The sequence below is a fragment of the Ornithorhynchus anatinus genome, chromosome 14 (genome assembly GCF_004115215.2).
Source record: "Ornithorhynchus anatinus isolate Pmale09 chromosome 14, mOrnAna1.pri.v4, whole genome shotgun sequence".
In the NCBI taxonomy this organism is placed as follows: domain Eukaryota; kingdom Metazoa; phylum Chordata; class Mammalia; order Monotremata; family Ornithorhynchidae; genus Ornithorhynchus; species Ornithorhynchus anatinus.
The window spans coordinates 14,597,294-14,613,764 of NC_041741.1; the positions used below are offsets into that span (position 1 = coordinate 14,597,294).

A 16,471-nucleotide genomic window follows, 5' to 3' on the forward strand; every position below is an offset into this window, starting at 1 on the left:
ACAAGGACTCTGTCTGAGCTTAGCAAAGGGCTCGGCACATAATAAGAATTCAACAAATACCATTATTATCATTAGTAATAGCAGTAGTATGTTGTGCCATTTGGTTAGGAAGCTCTGAAGTTTGGAATCCAGAGTAACAAACAGATTTCATGGAACAAGTACTGAAGAAATGTTTACAAATCATTGGGGAGAGAAAGGAAATATGGGGGAACAAACTCTTTAATTGACAAAGAAGTGCGGATAGTTCCAGCGATTGAATAATCGCTTTTGGAAACTAAAACACAAGATTTTTTTCCTTCAGATCTGGTGCCCCCTTCTGGTAAGCGGTTGGAAGACTGATGTTCTCGTGCAGGCTAAAAAAAGGTGGGAAAGGGGCGACAGTTACTTTTTTCTTTGACAAATAAATTCAAAACAACATAACTTGATCATAGAATAAGAAAATGATGCTTTACTGTAATATATTTCTTTAGATGGCATACGAGTAAAGTAGAATCTAAAAATAATCTCCTTTTTTTGTCAAAAAATTTAAGAAATTTTTTCACAGAGCACGAAAGGGCCTCTTGACCCTATTACTTACAGTGGCATTAGATTTTTAGCTATTTACAGACTGAAAGGGTGCAAAAAATTTACTAGACAAATTTTCTTTAAAAGACACAAACATTTCCACACTACTTTACCTCACTAACGCTAATTTTTGATTATTTGTGTTGCAAGGATACCTCAAGTAATGCAAATGAATAGTCAGATTATCCTAAAACATCCTTTTAATCAATGTTTAAGCCCTACCCTCTCTCTTTACAAGAGATGCTACCAAAGAGAAGAACCTGTTCTCCCTCCTACTTGGACTGTGAAACCTATGTGGGAGAGGGACTGTGTCCAACCCGATTTGCTTATATGCACCACCACACTTAGAACAATGCCTGACACATAGTTAGCACTTAACCAAGAATTAACAGAGGTGGTGGGTGGATGGGGAATCCAATTTTTGTGTTTCCCTTTTTGCTTTCTCTTACCAGTTGGTGGCAGTTATTAGTACTTTGCTCAATACACAGTGGCGCTCAATAAATACCACTGATTGACTGTTACAGCCTCCCCTAATATTATGAAAGGAGGGCTAATCTGCTAGAGGAGCAAGGACCCTGAAAATGGCTCCTCTGGCCATACTGCACAGTGACTCTTATTGTCGTCTTTGTTCCCTTATGATGTTTTACTGTTTTTATCACCTCAATCTTTTCTGGTTTGTCCATTGCCTGACTTCCCATCCTACCCTTATTCTTTGATTATGAGCCCCCTGAGGAGCAGAGACCATGTCAGAATTTTCATCCTTATACTATGCCCCCACACTCTGTACTGATCAGTAAGTTCTAGACTGTGAGCTCACTGTGGGCAGGAAAGGGGTCTACCAACTCTGTTGTATTGTACTCTCCCAAGCGCTTAGGACAAAACTCTGCACAAAATGCTCAATAAATATCATTGACGATGTTGTGCATATAAGCAGATGCATGATACGTGCTATTGGACGGATGATGCTGGATGATGAAACAATTCTCCTTTCAAAAATATCGCAGTCTCAAAATACCACGCGGGGACTTGGTTGACATCACTCCTTATGTGCAATCTATACAACAAGTTATGTTGGTCTCGCATTGAACTTTTTGGATACACTGGCACCCATGAATAGGATTTTGTCAGCAGAATCATCTCCAAAAATGAAGGATAACTCTCTCTACATTACATAATAGCATTTGCCCAGAAAAGCAAATCTCCCTCACAGATTTAAGTTCCTAAAATAAATCCTTTTTTTCCTGGCTTTACCCCTGATCATTTGAGGCTTTTGCCTTTTGAAATGTAAGCAAGCTAACCTAAAAATAGAGAGTTTTTTTTAAAGACACTGTAGTATGGGAGGTATAGGAGCTGGGTTATTTACTTTTCTAAAAAAATGGTATTAAGCATTTACTATGTGCCAAGGTGTTGTATTAAGTGTTGGGGAAGAGACAAGACAATCCTGTTGGCCACAGTCCATTTCCCACATGGGGCTCACAGTCTTAATCTCCATTTTACAGATGATGTGACTGAGGTCCAGAGAAGTTCAGTGACTTGCCCCAAGTCACATAGCAGACTAGCGCCAGAGACACGATTAGAACCTAGGTTCTCTGACTCCCAGGCCCATGCTCTTTCCACTAGGCCACACTGCTTTCTTGCTACCCCCACTTCCCACAAACAAATCACTTCTACTTTCACTTTTTATTTGCCTTTGAGACTGAAAGTTGTTGTGGGCAGGGAATGGGTCTACCAACTCTGTTGTATTGTACTTTCCCATGCACTTAATACAGTGCTTGACACACAATAAGCACTCAATGAATACCACTGATTGATTGAAAACATACTCAAAATTCAGGAAATGCGTCATTTTGAGTGGATAAATTTGAATGGGAAGATAAATGCAATTTACCCCAGTTTGCATTTTTAAAGACATATGCGGATTGCCAGGAAATGTCTTCCAATTCTGTTAATAATAATAATAATAATGGTATTTGTTAAGTGCTTACTATGTGTGAAGCACTGTTCTAAGCGCCTGGATCCTTCCCTCCCTACCAAAGTCTATTAGGCCCGACTACATCTTCAAAGGGTCTGCTGCTAGAATGGCAAGCGTGAAAACTGAAGGGTTTTCCCCATGTCAATAGGGAAATGCCCATGTCAATACCATTCTCATGGGCAGAACCACCCATCTCAGCCCTGCAGATGGTCCGGCCACTAAGGCAACCAGCTTCTGCTGAAGCTCCGGGACTGGAGCTGGGTGGAGCTGGGTGGAGCTGGGTGAAGTGGTCCCCATTCCTGAAGTTGGCACTGCCAGCCTCCTAGCATCTCTCCATTCCTCCCGGCTCCTCATCCAGGGTGCTCTGCGCACAGTCCTGTGGCTCCGGCCCAAGTCCCGATTGAGTGTGGACCTTGGGGGTCCTGGGAGTCCCCTCCTGGAGAGTCGCAGGGCCCCATCAAGGGACAGCAGGACTGGCTTTCATGGTGGGAGCAGAGGGTGAAGAGTCCCAGCACGGTCAAGATGAGGATGGCCAGCATCGCCACCCCGATGGTCACCACAACGAGCAAGACCATGGCCGAAGGGGAAAAAGGGGGAAGGGCTGGACATAGGGGGCACAGATTGGTCCAGGGAGGGGGTCCCGGGGTTGGGGCCATCCTGGCTGGGAGTCAGGGCCCGCCCAGTGCTTCTGGACAGGGGGTCCTCCCAGGGGCTTGGCCCCAGGGTCAGGTCATTCATTCAATCATATTTATTGAGTGCTTACTATGTGCAGATCACTGTACTAAGCGCTTGGAATGTACAATTCGGCAACAGATAGAGACAATCCCTTCCCAATGATGGGCTCACAGCCTAAATGGGGGAGACAGACAGCAAAGCAACACAGAACAGAACGAAAACAAGATATCATCAAGATATATAGATCAAGGAGATATACAACTCATTAACAAAATAAATAGGGTAATAAATAACATATTCAGATGAGCACATTGCTGAGGGGAGGGGAAGGGGGAAGAGCAGAGCAGGCCCGTCTGTCCTACTTGGGAGCCAGAGGTTGTGAGTTCTAATCCCGGCTCCACCACTTGTCAGCTGTCTGACAAGGGCTCACTGCCTCCATCCCGATTTTACAGATGAGAGAACTGAGGTTCAGAGGGCAAATCGAGTCAGACGCAGTACCTGTCCCACATAGGGCTCACAGTCTTCATCCCCATTTTACAGATGAAAGAACTAAGGTTCAGAGGGCAAATCGAATTGGACACAGTCCCTGTCCCACATAGGGCTCACTGTCTCCATAGAGAACCAGCATGCTCAGTGGAAAGAGTCCGGGACTGGGAGTCAGAGGTCATGGGTTCGAATCCCAGCTCTGCCACTTGTCAGCTGTGTGACTGTTGGCAAGTCACTTCACTTCTCGGTGCCTCAGTTACCTCATCTGTAAAATGGGGATTAAAACTGTGAGCCTCATGTGGGGCAACCTAATTACCCTGTATCTTCCCCAGCGCTTAATACAGTGTTCCTCACATAGTAAGTGCTTAACAAATACCACCATTATTATTATCCCCATTTTACAGCTGAGAGAACTGAGGTTCAGAGGGCAAATCGGGTCGGACACAGTCCCCGTCCCACATAGGGCTCACAGTCTCCATCCCCACTTCATAGATGAGGGAACAGAGAAGTAAAGTGATTTGCCCAAGGTCACACAGCAGACGAGGGGTGGAGCTGGGATTAGAATCCATGACCTTCAGACTCCCAGGCCCCTCCTTTATCCATTACACCACACTGCCTGCTCTCATTCTGCAACAATCAGTGGTATTTATTGAGCATTTACTATGTAAGCTGTGTCTGTGACTGTTTATTGTTATATTGTATGTGTCTGGCACATAGTAAGCATCTAACAAATACCACTACAACAACATCCCAAGGACTTAGTACAGAGTTCTGCATACAGTAAAAACTCAATAAATATTGACTCTGTAGAGTACTAAGCGCTTGGGAGAGTACAATACAAGAGAATTAGCAGTTACATTCGCTGTCCATAATGACTTTACAATCAATCATATTTATTGAGCGTTTACTGTGTGCAGAGCACTGTACTAAGCGCTGAAGCCCAGGAGGGGCCCTGAAGCTGTTTCATGCAACTTCCCCAGATCCCTGCCCCCTGACTCCTGGGGCAGAAAGAGCCCCGGGCAAAGACAACCCAAATATCAACTGGGCTAATCTGGGCCTGGTCTGTTGGGCTGAGGCAGTCGGGGGGGTTCACATTCAGACCCACCTCTTGGGGCTCTGCAGGGCCCCTCTGGTCGACTCGTGGCATAACTCGGACCCCCGGATTCCCGGCTGCAACTGCGGACAAGTGGTGGAGGAGGAGAAAGAGAAGGAGGGAGAATTAACAGAGGAAAAAATCAGAAGCTCTCCCCAGTCCCTGCCAGCCAAATATCTGCCTCCCTGCCCTGCTTCCCCGGAGGTTTCACTGCCTCTCAGCAAGGTTCTAGGACAAAACACTCCTACCAGTATCTGCTTTCCCTCCAGAGCAGTGCTGTAGTTTTTTTCTTTTTCTTTTTGGTTTTTTTAAAGTGGTATTTATTAAGCCCTGAACAAGTGCCAGGCACTGTATTCAGCACTGAGGTAGATACAAGCTAATCAGGTTGGACCCAGTCCCTGTACCAAATAGGGCTCACTGTCTTAATCCCCATTTTGTGGAAGAGGAAACTGAGGCATAGAAAAGTTAAGTGATTTGCCCAAAATCACAGAGACGGCAAGTGGGGGAGCTGGGATTAGAATCTAGGTCTCTGACTTCCAGGCTCAGGCTCTTTCCACTAGGTGGCAGTGGTGAGAGTTGTTTCACACTGCAGCATTTAATGAGGAAGCTGATAGAGATTTTATTTTTTCTTCTCCCAAAAAAGTTGAAAGAAGAAAAATATCTTCCATCTTCTCTTGTTATCCAGTGCTTCTAGCTCCAGCATTCAGCAATCAAGTTTCATTAAATGATGTTCAAGGGCAGCTTGCTTAAACCCGGGAAACTTGCATAATTTACTTTCATTTGAAACAAGAACGATTTGCTTGGAAAAGTTAACTGCCTAAAGTGATTAGGTGTGCTGAGAAAAACAAAAAACAAAACAGATACAAATGTCCAATCACACAAAGGCAAAAAATGCATCTTTTCATTCATTCATTCATTCATTCATTCAATAGTATTTATTGAGCGCTTACTATGTGCAGAGCACTGTACTAAGCGCTTGGGATGAACAAGTCGGCAACAGATAGAGACAGTCCCTGCCGTTTGACGGGCTTACAGTCTAATAGGGGGAGACGGACAGACGAGAACAATGGCAATAAACAGCGTCAAGGGGAAGAACATCTCGTAAAAACAATGGCAACTAAAAAGAATCGAGGCGATGTACAATTCATTAGCAAAATAAATAGGGTAACGAAAATATATACAGTTGAGCGGAAGAGTACAGTGCTGTGGGGATGGGAAGGGAGAGGTGGAGGAGCAGCGGGAAAAGGGGAAAATGAGGCTTTAGCTGCGGAGAGGTAAAGGGGGGATGGCAGAGGGAGTAGAGGGGGAAGAGGAGCTCAGTCTGGGAAGGCCTCTTGGAGGAGGTGATTTTTAAGTAAGGTTTTGAAGAGGGAAAGAGAATCAGTTTGGCGGAGGTGAGGAGGGAGGGCGTTCCAGGACCGCGGGAGGACGTGACCCAGGGGTCGACGGCGGGATGGGCGAGACCGAGGGACGGTGAGGAGGTGGGCGGCGGAGGAGCGGAGCGTGCGGGGTGGGCGGTAGAAAGAGAGAAGGGAGGAGAGGTAGGAAGGGGCAAGGTGATGGAGAGCCTTGAAGCCTAGAGTGAGGAGTTTTTGTTTGGAGCGGAGGTCGATAGGCAACCACTGGAGTTGTTTAAGAAGGGGAGTGACATGCCCAGATCGTTTCTGCAGGAAGATGAGCCGGGCAGCGGAGTGAAGAATAGACCGGAGCGGGGCGAGAGAGGAGGAAGGGAGGTCAGAGAGAAGGCTGACACAGTAGTCTAGCCGGGATATAACGAGAGCCCGTAACAGTAAGGTAGCCATTTGGGTGGAGAGGAAAGGGCGGATCTTGGCGATATTGTAGAGGTGAAACCGGCAGGTCTTGGTAACGGATAGGATGTGTGGGGTGAACGAGAGGGACGAGTCAAGGATGACACCGAGATCGCGGGCCTGAGAGACGGGAAGGACGGTCGTGCCATCGACGGTGATAGAGAAGTCTGGGAGAGGACCGGGTTTGGGAGGGAAGATGAGGAGCTCAGTCTTGCTCATGTTGAGTTTTAGGTGGCGGGCCGACATCCAGGTGGAGACGTCCCGGAGGCAGGAGGAGATGCGAGCCCGAAGGGAGGGGGAGAGGACAGGGGCGGAGATGTAGATCTGCGTGTCATCTGCGTAGAGATGGTAGTCAAAGCCGTGAGATCGGATGAGTTCACCGAGGGAGTGAGTGTAAATGGAGAACAGAAGAGGGCCAAGAACTGACCCTTGAGGAACTCCAACAGTTAAAGGATGGGAGGGGGAGGAGGCTCCAGCGAAGGAGACCGAGAATGATCGGCCAGAGAGGTAAGAGGAGAACCAGGAGAGGACGGAGTCCGTGAAGCCAAGGTGAGATAAGGTATGGAGGAGGAGGGGATGGTCGACAGTGTCAAAGGCAGCAGAGAGGTCAAGGTCCCTCTTGAGGTCATCTTGAGGTCATCTTGAGGTCATCTCTCTCTTGAGGTCAAGGTCAAGAGGTCATCTTGACCAACAGGCATATTTATTATTTTCATCTTTTGAAAGCTACTTGTCAGAAATAGTTTTCTCAGGCTGAATGTCTTCAAAATGGGGTAATTTGTCTGTTCTGTTTTATCCCCTCTAATTTACTTCTCTCTACTGCTGTTGTTTTGAGTTTCCTGTGAGTAATAATGAATGGCGTTTTTTGTTTGGGTTTGAGGGGATTTGCTTTAGAAGGAAACTGGCCCCTTGCATGGCAGGCAGTCCCAAACTTCTGGGATTGCAAATCTGGTGTTTAGGGCTGGACCTACAGGCAGTAGTGGAGGACGAGAGAAGGAGGAGGAATTCATGGAGAAGAAGTCAGGCAGCTCTCCCCCAACTTCCCAGCTCCACTACTTGGCTGCTGGGTGACCTTGGGGAAGTCAATTAACTTCTCTGGGACTCTGTCACCTCATCTGTGAAATGGAGATTAAGACTATGAGCCCCAAATTGGACAGGGACCTTGCCCAACGTGATTAACTTGTATCTACTCCAGTGTTTGACATTATTGCCATTATTATTATTATTATTATTCTGCTCTGGTCCAGCCTCTATCCCCACATCTCCGCAGCCCTGGAGGCAAAGAACCCTGGGACATGGAAAGGCTGGTGTATTGGCAGCAGCAGTAGAAGCAGTAGCTTGTTGTGGGTAGGGAATATATATATTGTCTGAGAATTGTTATTCTGTACTCTCCCAAGCGCTTAGTACAATGCTTTGCACACAGTAAGTCCTCAATAAATACAACTAAAGCCGTAGCAAGGTCTATTATATTCAGACAGTAGTCTGCCCAGCAAAAGCTTGCAACACCTGGCCCAAGGCCCCGGTTCTGTGTGTGAGTGTGGGGAGGATGCATCTGGTCACTGGTTCTCGGGAGGTGGGGGAGAGGGGCATCTTTTTGAGACCCTATTCAGCTTCCCTGTTTTCCCCAACCAGGGGAGGCTACTGCAGTTAGAATCTGTTGCCTTGAGTGGGGAGTCACTCCTACAACGACTGTTTACACCTATGGTAACACTATCTTGGTTTGTTGCATTTATAATTGTTTGCTATTGTTGCCTTTGTTTGTAATCCCCTGTTTTCCCTGAGAGCCCCAAGCAAGCAGAATCAAATCTGACTCGATCTGAATGATCCTTCACTGTACTTATCATGTATTTATCTTGTGTACATGGTTAGTGCTTAACAAATATCACAATAATTATTATTACTACTCCAGTACTTAGCACATAAACACTAAGTTAATATGTTCTTATCTAGATAACAAGCGAGTTGTCATTTGATATACACACACAAACAGTAATCCTAATGAGTTTTGACATAGTAATAGATGTAATAATAATATTTAAGTATCTACTAAGTACAATTAAGTGAACTTAGTGTACTAAGCATACTAAGTACTGGGAATAAGTACACAGGAGAGAATTAAATATCGTCTCTGGCTCTGCAGAGGCTCGCCTAAGGATAGAGAAGCAGCGTGGCTTAGTGGAATCAGAGGAACTGGATTCTAATGTCGGCTGTGCCACAAACCTGCCATGTGATCTTGGGCAAGTGACCTAACTTATCTGTGCCTCAGTTCCTTCACCTACAAAATGGGGATTCAATACCTGTTCTTCCTCCTACTGAGACTATAAGCCACTTGTGGGACCAGACGATCTCATATCTACCCCAGAACTTATTATAGTGCTTGGCATATAGTAAACACTTAACAAATACCATTATTATCATTATTTTTATGAAAATAGACAAAGTGCAGTGTCCAACAAGTGCAGTGGTTAAAGGGGATCAGTAGGGTCTTAGGATACTGTTGATCAGACCACTCAGAGTCCAGTCACAACCAGAGCATCCCAAAGTTTTAGATTTTTTAGGGACCTCACGTAATTAGGAGAAGGTAGGGGTCCATGCTTGTGGTTGTCACTCTTTGTGGATTATACTACTTCGAGCATGGTTGATAGTGCAGTGGAACAAGCACTGCTATGGGAATCAGGCAACTAGTTCTGCCAGTTGGAACTCTGTCATCAGCAGTGGAGGTTTATGACAAAGAACAACTTAGGGCATTCCATGAGGTGGAGAAGTTCAGAAGGAATCCAGAGAAATGGTTGGGTCTCATGGATGGCAAAAACCTGAACAGCTACCATGATAATTAGCAATAATAATTATATAATTTGTTAAGTGCTTACTATATGCCAAGCACTTTAGTAAGCACTGGGGTAGATACAAGATAATCAGGTTCCATGGGGGGACTCACAGTCTAAGGGAGAATAGTCCCCATTTTGCAGCTGGAGCTGAGGCATAGAGAAATGAAGTAACTTGCCTAAAGTCACACAGCAGGTGAGTGGCAAAACTGAGATTAGAACCCAGGTCCTCTGACTCCCAGGCCCATGCTCCTTCCCACTAGGCCATGCTGCTTCAGTGATGACTGCCATGTTGACAGTTCTTGGTCTATGACACAGCACTAGGCTGTGGTCACTTGGGTCATAAATGGGTCTTGAATGGAAAAAAAAATCCAAACATTTCCATGTATGTGAAATCAAACATTTTATTTGACATTCAGCAATTAGAAATGAGATGACTGTCTCAGAACAGAGGCCTTTGGCAAGTCACAGCACCAAGAGGGAGAAACAGAAATGGCAGCAGAATCTGAGAGTAAAAATTCAACAGTTTAGTATGGGGCAATCTTTTCAGTACATACTCTAGAAGGGATGTTTATCTAAGATAATAATAAAAGCATTTGTTAAGCACCTATGTTTATCCCACATAATAATGATAGCACTAACAACAATAATAATAATATTTGCTAAGTACTAATTATGTGCCAAGCTCTGGGGTAGGTACAGGAGAATTAGGTCAAACACATCCCCCAGGGCTTATTGCCATCAGTGGTATTTATTACACACTTACTGTGTGCAGAGCACTGTACTTAGTACTTGGGAGAGTACAGTACAACAGAGTTGGTAGACGCATTCCTGGACCACAGTGAATTTAGGACCTTAGGCTCAAAGTCTGAGGGGAAGGGAGAACAGTTTTTAATCTCCATTTTACAGATTAGGAAACGGAGGCACAGAGAAGTTACATAACTTGCCCAAGGTCACACAATGAGCCAGAGATTCAAGATTAGAACTCAGGTCTCCTGATTCCCAATCTTGTGCCCTTTCCACCAGACTACGCTGCTTCTTAGCTTGGTTAGATCATTTGAACTTGCAAACACCATTATTATTATTATCAGATAACATCAAAGCACTCTGCTAAATAGTGGGGGGTTAGTTACAAGATAGATAATCACATCATAGACAATCTCTGTGCCTTCAGCTGCTCACAATCTCAGGAGAAACAAGTATCAAAGTTGAGTCAAATGAGAATCAGAGAGGTTAATTGATTTACTCAGGATAGCACAGAAGGTGGGAGAAGAGTGGGAGAGCTGACTAGAACTTGGGAACTTTTGATTCCTGGACACTCATGCTCTTTCCACTAGCCCATATTGCTTCCCTCAATATCAGTGTCCACAATGAGGTCATCTTCCAACACACAGCTAAATTGTGTGTGTGTGTATAAAATCTCACCCAGGAATCTGAAGGAGGTTTGGATGTAAATTCCTATTCCCCTCCTTATTATTAATAAGCTTTTGTTTCTGTCATTTCTGGAATTCCCGTAATACAAACAGAAAATCAATTAAGACCAGAAATCCTGCCCAAACATGCCTTTCTTTTAATAATGAGGAAGAAAAATGAACCTATATAAGCACCCTATTTCCCTTCTCACTGAGCATCATTCATTCATCCTTCATTTATGATCCTTCAAATATATCAAACATAATCTTAAAATGTGAAACCATAACTTACTGTTTCTGGGAATATAAATCTAGCAATAAAATATTTTTATCAGTCTCTCTGCTTGTCCATGGGAACATTTATTGGTGCCTTTCAAAAAACACCCAGCCTTCACTGAAATTCTTCTGGGTACTCCAAATCAGTTGGAATGAAGTGGCATTTCCTGAGGGAAGAAGAATGAATAGCAGGAAATCTTCTTGTAAACATGTGATGTCACTCCCTTCCTAGCTGCTGAGAGAGGCAGGGAATGAGCAGGTGCTTATCCTTTAGGGTAAATCAGCTCAAGTAAGCAAAAGAAGAGGGCAGGGCATCGGTGAGAAGGAGAAAACTTTCAGTGAAACTCTATGCCTGGAAGGATGTGGAGGCAGTTTAGTGAAAACTCAATCACTCAAAATAGGACCTGCAGAACAGTGAAAATCCAAACCCTTGCCTTTGTTTGTGTACCAAAAACCAAAATATTTAAAATTATATTTCATTAGCAAGTACTCAGAACACTAATTACATGCTTGTTTAACAATTTCATTTTCTGTTTGAATAACTTCTTTATAAAAACAATCATAGGAGGAGTGAATAACAATAATAATAATAATGGTATTTGTTAAGTGCTTACTGTGTGCCAATCACTGTTCTAAACATTAGGGTAGATACAAAGTAATCAGGTTGTCACAGTCTTCATCCCCATTTTACAGATGAGGTAACCGAAGCCCAGAGAAGTGAAGTGACTTGCCCAAAGTCACACAGCAGATAAGTGGCAGAGACGGGATTAGAACCCACGACCTCTGACTTCCAAGCCCGTGCTCTTTTCAGTCCACCTTTTCACTATTCAAACAAATTCCGGGCAACAGACTCAAAGACCTGAGAAGAAACTCTGGGGTTAGAGGAGTTTCTGAGAGGATTAGGAGTATATACTGACACCAGTTTCTAGATCATTCATTCAGTAGTATTTATTGAGTGCTTACTATGTGCAAAGCACTACTGTATTAAGTGCTTGGAAAGTACAATTCGGCAACAGATAGAGACAATCCCTGCCCAATAGCAGGCTCACAGTTTAAATGGAACACGTTGCATTTTCAGGCATGGGTATGTTGAATAGATTGAACAGGATTGAACCTTCTACACTACCTTGCTTCACTTTGAGAGAGATGAGGAAAGGGTCAAATAGGACACTTTGAACTGACTTGACCAACCATACTTTTGTGGGCCAGTTCATGATGGGCAAATATCATCATATTTGCTGATGATGATAGGAAAATGCTTTTACTTTTAGAGGCAGAAGAAAACTCATCAGTCAGCCCCTTTGACCCCTGGGTAGGTTTGGAAGGTCTGAGGGCAACACCAATAGATTAGGGATATTCTGAGGAGAGGAACTATCTGCAGAAACAGTATGGCCTAGTGGAAAGAGCATGGGCCTAGGAGTCAAGGGATCTGGGTTCTAATCCCAACTCTGTCGTTTTCCTGCTGTGTGATCTTGGGCAAGTCAATTAACTTCTCTTTGTCTCTGTTACCTCATCTGTAAAATGGGGATTAACACTTTCGAATCCCAGCTCTGCCACTTGTCAGCTGTGTGACTCTGGGCAAGTCACTTAACTTCTCTGTGCCTCAGTTACCTCATCTGTAAAATGGGGATTAAGACTGTGAGCCCCACGTGGGACAACCTGATTCCCCAGTGTCTACCCCAGCGCTTAGAACAGTGCTCGACACACAGTAAGCGCTTAACAAATATCAATATTATTATTAGGTGGGACATGGAATGTGTCCAACCTGATTAGCTTTAATCTACCTCAGTGCTTAGTGCTCAATGTTTAGTGCCTAGCACATAGTAAGTGCTTAACAAATGCCATTAAATAAAAAGCTCCTCTCTCTGCTCTCTCTCCTTCTCTAGGTAGTCTGGTTCTACTTACGACTGTGATGCCGACTCTGTATCCAGCTAGTTCCCAAGCAATGAGAGTCATCAAGTGACATGCTGGGGTCCCATAATGCAGTGGTTATTTTCTTTCTGTTCATTCACTTTCTTTTTATTATTTTGCTGCAGATGGAAATTCACCAGGCATGCTCTCTGATGAGCCAGTTTTGGGTATAGGGAAGCTGGGAATTTTTAGACCTCTTTTTCTTAGTCACCTTTTCATTTGTGGTGAAAAACAGGTTCCCAAATAGAGCTCCTCAGACAACGAGGATATCACCAAATGCCAGTTTTGTCTCTTCAGTGATTAAATGACCAACATCCCCTTTAGGCTGTAAGCTCATTATGGCAAGGACCGTGTTTGCTAATTCTGTTGTATCATACTCTCTCAAGAGCTTAGTATAGTGCTCTCTGCACACAGTAAGCACTCAATAAATACCATTCACTGATTATCCTGGACCAACTAAACATATGCTTAAAGAAGTTGTTCCTCAGTCAACAGGACATGCAATTGAGCTGTTTTTATAAAATGATTAAGAGTTTGCACCATTATTATTATTATTATCATTATAATTTCAAGGTGAGAAGGCAAAGGGTTAGAGCCATGACTAAAGGGTTTAGATTTTTGAAAGCAGACAGGCTTGAGAGATGACTAAGAAGGTGAAAGGGTGGAGGTGGGAGAAGGTTAAATCAAAGGATGTGAGTTCTAATCCCAGTTCCACCACTAACCTATGTGATCTTGGGCAAGTCACTTCTCTTCCTCTCTACCTGTTTCCTCATCTATAAATTGGGGATTCAATACCTGTTTTCCCTCTAAATTGGACCATGAGCTCCACATGAGGCAGAGACCATGTCCAACCTGATTAACTTGTATCGATCCCAACTCTTAGTATGATGCTTGGCACATAGCAAACACTTATTGAACACCACTCTTCAAACTCTTATTATTAACCACTGTCTAGGTCAATGTGGGTAAGAGACAGGGAAGGTGGAGGCATGGGAAACTTCTGGAAAGAGAATCGGTAACAGAAACTTACAATTTATGTTAAGGTAAATGACAAATTTCTGGAGACTTTTGAAGAGAGGAGTGATGTGTTCCAAACAGCATGGCTGTTGACTAAAGAGGTTTGGGCAAGGAGACAAGAAAGGAGGCTGCTACAGTAATCAGGCTGGGAAGGGTTGAGAGGTTGTGGAGAGGAAGGGATGGATTTGTGAAACGAACTAAAGAGAAACCTGATAAGATTTAAAGACTGAGTAAATGAGGAAGGGAAGATACCAGAACGTTTTTTCAAAACTCAGAAGTTTGCCCAAAGCCTTCATCCAAGAAAACAACTGATAGTAGCCTGGGAACTATTAAAAATACAAAAAAGAATGAGGGTTTTCAGACTTAATGCATTATTTTCAAAGGCTAATGAGGTCCATTTGACAGATTTCCTTTTTAACACTGCTTGCCAAAAGTAGCAAGTTAAGATAACTTTGTTGAGGCATTCAGGTGTCTGTTTCATATAGCTGCTTGTGAGGAGGAGAATTAACTCCTTGAGTCACCCTGGCTATGTGTCAAGAATAGTCTGTTCATGATGGAAATAACAGTGGGTCCCAAGGACACCTACGTTACCAATGCAGAGGAAAATATTTTGGAACTATAACAATATAGCAGACACATTCCTTGACCACAACAAGTTTACTGTTTAGGAATGAGTAACCACTGTGGGGGTTCTTGAGGAGAGGAGAGGTGGGTGGTTAATGGCATTTTAGAAGGATGATCTGGGCAGGTTAGTGAAGCATAGACTGAAAAGGGAAGAGGGGAGTGGTTGGGGACAATAGTCCAGTGGAGATATGATGAGTTCCTGTGGAGATATGATGATGGCTGTTTCCATGGAGACCTACAGGCAGTTCAGGGACATTCTGGAGCGTCATAACTGTCAGGATTTGAACTGGCAGGATTTGGTGACAGATTGAATGTGAGAATTAATATCAAGGTTTAGGATTACTGAGATAAGGTAATTAATAAGGAGCAGCGTGGCCTAGTGGATAGAGCAAGGGCCTGGAAGCCAGAAGGACCTGAGTTCTAATTCTGGCTGGGCCACCTTTCTGCTGTGTAACTTGGGCAAGTCAATTAACTTGTCTTTGTATCAGTTTCCTCAAATGTAAAATGTTAATTCAATACCTTTTCTTCCTCTTACTTAAATTTTAAGGTCCATGTGAGACAGGGACTGAGTCCTCGCTGCTTGATTTGTGTCTATCTCAGCAGTTAGATTAATTTTTGACACATAGGAAGTGTTTAACAAATACATTACAAAAAGTTAGGAGGTAGAGTGGTTTTAGGAGGAGGCTTAGAAGTTGAGTGTTAAATTGAGCTTGTGGAGATGTCTTTGAGGCAAGAGAAAATGCGAGATTGCAGAGCAGGTGAAAGGTCAGGACTAGTGAGGTATATTTGGGAATCATCATCATTGAAGTGAAGTGGGATGTGGTTGTAAGAGAGGAGAGACAACTGCTTATTCCATTCATTCATTCAAACGTATTTATTGAACACTTACTATGCATGTATTCAATTCTTTAAAGTACTCTTTAATTCCTATAAAGTTAGGCTTTCCAATCCTTTATCAGGCCAGTTGTTTACACTTTATCTTTTTCACCAAGAAGCAAAGAATCCAAAAATTCCGCTTTTTCTGTTATCTGTGGTCAGCACTCAATTCTTTATCCACAAGAGGGCAATATTTGCTTTTGTTTGCCACCCTTATCTCATGGAAACAGTTAAATTTTTGTTCATTTTTCTCTCTCATGCTCGGGCACCTGCTTTTTGACTTTATTTCTGACTTTATTTTTTTATTTACTTCTTAAAACGTAATCATGCTTGTGACTGTGGGGGTCAAAAGCCCCATGAACTAGTAACAGGTCGAAGTCAAATACTGGACTCCAGACAGTAACTCCCTGTAGGAAAGAAATGTGTCTACCAGCTCTGTTGTATTGCACTCTCCCAAGAACTTACTACAGTGCTCTGCAAACAGTAAGAACTCAATAAATACCATTAATTGATTGATCGGTTGGACAAAATGAGGCCCTCACCTCTCTTCTTCATATGGCCTCCTAACAATCAAGAACCAGACATAGCAGGAAACAGTAAAATAAGGAAATGAAGAAGGTGAAATTGAAAGGTGTTCCTGTTAGATTATGTAAGGGTAAAAGCCTTTGCCCAGAAAAGGAAACACCCCACAAAATAGCAGAAGCAGATAGGAGGAGAGAGAAAGAAAGAAAACAAGGGGGTTTTACATAGGTATCAGATCGGGGAAATCAGAGAAGAGCCAGGGCTTAACTGGTATTAAAGATTAAGTTAAGATATATAGGTAACCACAGGTGGACACCAAAGCTGAATTAATTAATCTATTGCATTTTTTGGAGTAGTCACTTTCTGCAGAGCGCTATATTAAGAGGTTGGAAGAGCATAATTGCGAGTAGTGT

The 16,471-nt window shown here is 43.5% G+C and overlaps 1 long non-coding RNA gene across 1 annotated transcript; it reads right to left on the reverse strand.

Annotated features, from left to right (window-relative positions):
- Positions 1 to 296: 296 nt before the first annotated feature.
- Positions 297 to 11,569, reverse strand: LOC114816714. The gene is made up of 3 exons (XR_003764523.1): positions 11,125 to 11,569; positions 4,803 to 4,873; positions 297 to 353 (listed from the first exon to the last, which is right to left on the reverse strand). It is a non-coding gene; the product is annotated as an uncharacterized LOC114816714 (long non-coding RNA).
- Positions 11,570 to 16,471: the final 4,902 nt, after the last annotated feature.